Here is a 2,500-nt window from a genome sequence, read left to right as displayed (position 1 = left end):
GAATTATAGGGTTATTTTTTCCCTCATTTGTTTATTGGGTAAATGAAGAGAATTTAAGAATTTATGAGCGGTTTTATCCGAGCATAAATTTTTTATATCCTTAATCGAGTTATTTGTCGCGCAATTTTTATTCAAAGTTCACAATGGATTTATCGGCTTAAACAATATAAAAAAAAATAGTTTATCTAACTCAAAGCGTTAATAGATACTGATAATTGTATAATATTCGTTTTTAAATGTCGTGATTCAAGATAAAAGATGAAATAAGTAATTACTGTCGCTTGTATACGATTATAATTATCTTTCAATAAATAATTGGAACTTTATACGGTGATAAGTTCTATGGCTTTCGATAAGACAGTGGATGATACAGGGGCTAAGGTGCTACACAAAACTGGAAAACAATGGTTTGATTTTGGAGTGTCCTTCTCCTAGAAGAGCTGCTTACCATAGCTAGAGAGTCTATTCTACCTTTACGGAGAGGAAAGTAGCCACTGAACAATTACAGTGCAGTAGTTAACCCCTTGGGTGAAGAAAAATTGTTTGGTAATCTCAGTGTTGTCAGGTGTATGAGGACAGAGGAGAATCTGTAAAGAATAGGGCAGAATATTCGGTGTATGTGTAGGCAAAGGGAAAGTGAACCGTAACCAGAGAGAAGGATCTAATGTAGTACTGTCTGGCCAGTCAAAAGACCCCCATAACTCTCTAGCGGTAGTATCTCAACGGGTGGCTGGTGCCCTGACCAACCTACTACCTGAAAGCCCTATAAAATCCAGGTGAAACCTACCATTGGCGATTGACGCTCAGATGCCCCATATATATTTTTTACGTCACGATCGGTAAACTAACATCGATCATCGCAGGATTGAAATATCAATCTCTATCATTAACTATTTACAAATGAGACTTCTTGTGATGGCTTATTGGAAACGTCTCTGCCTAGCGTTCTGCTGGACGGGAGATCGAATCCCGCTAAAACTCGATCGGTTCTTGTATTGTTTTATATGGGTTCTCTAGGTTCTTGTTGTGTCTGCAACCTCACTATCTTTGTGAGCTAATGATGTGGGTTTGGGAGAGCCTATGGGTCTACCTGCTAAATTTTCAGCAGCCTCTGCCTGGCCCTCCTTGGTCCTAGCTTGGGAGGAAAGGGGGTTTGGGCGCTGATCATATTGATATAATATCAGTCTCTGGGCCATTGTTCTGCTAATGCATTATCATTGTGCCTTGCGTCTGCCTGTCATGATCGACCTATTGGTAACGTCTCTGCCTGGTGTTTGCCAGTCGGGGGTTCGAATCCCGCTCAGTCTCGTTATTGCATTTACTGTCTGCAACCTTACCATCCTTGTAATCTAAGGCTGGGGGATTCGGGGGAGCCTATAGGTCTACCTGTTGAGTCATCAGCAGTCATTGCCTGGCCCTCCCTGGTCCTAGCTTGGGTGGAGAGGGGGCTTGGGCGCTGATCATATGATATATGGTCAGTTTCTAGGGCATTGTCCTGCTTGATAGGGCAATGTCACTTGCCCTTGCCTCTGCCATTCATGAGCGGCCTTTAAACCTTTAAACCTGGCTATGGAGCACCGTGTTCAAGTGCCATTCGTGTACACAATTTGCTGTTTAAACTAAAGTAACGGCAGTTCAACTCAACTAAATGTGTTCTGAAACATTATTCGTTTCCAGGAAATATTTATGTCAGGTGGCATAAAACGCTAATCTTTTTCTGCAAGAATTTTCGATGTGTGGGTAAGCCATGTATTCACTAAACCCCACTATGGTCGACTACTGTATTAACCACATACATAATTTAACTTTGAGTAAGGTTCAAGAAATGTTTTCTTCTAAAACATATTTTCTTTCTGGGCAATTTAAACCAAAAAATATCTATATATCAGGTTGCCTATAGAACACTGATCAGTTTCTGCAAGAGTTTTGGATGAGTTTAAAGGCCACTAATGAATGGCAGAGGCAAGGGACAGTAACATTGACCTAGCAAGCAGGACAATGCCCTAGAGACTAATCATATATACATATGATTAGCGCCCAAGCCCCGTCACCACCCAAGCTAGGACCAAGGAGGGCCGGGCAATGGCTCCTGATGACTCAGCAGATAGACATATAGGCACCCCTAAACCCACCATCCTTAGCTAACAAGGATGGTGAGGTTGCAGCAACCAATGAAACTAACGAGTTTGCGCGGCACTAGAACCCCAGTCTGGTGTTACCACATCGTTACCAAGCTTTAAGCTCACGATGAACTACTATAGTCAATTTCTTTTAATGAGGCGCATTTGCACCGACTCGCAGCGGTGCTCTTTTAGCTCGGAAAGGTTTCCTGTTATCTGATTGGTTAGAATTATCTTTTCCAACCAATCAGCGATCAGGAAACTTTTCCGAGCTGAAAGGGCACAGCTGCGAGTAGGTGCAAATCTGCCTCGCTAAAAAAAAATTGACTATACAGGCAACTATCAACAACGTACATACAAGTGCCTCATATATGGCGGAT

The sequence above is a fragment of the Palaemon carinicauda genome, chromosome 29 (genome assembly GCF_036898095.1).
Source record: "Palaemon carinicauda isolate YSFRI2023 chromosome 29, ASM3689809v2, whole genome shotgun sequence".
NCBI classification, from domain to species: Eukaryota; Metazoa; Arthropoda; class Malacostraca; order Decapoda; family Palaemonidae; genus Palaemon; species Palaemon carinicauda.
Note: the sequence above shows the minus strand (reverse complement) of the source record.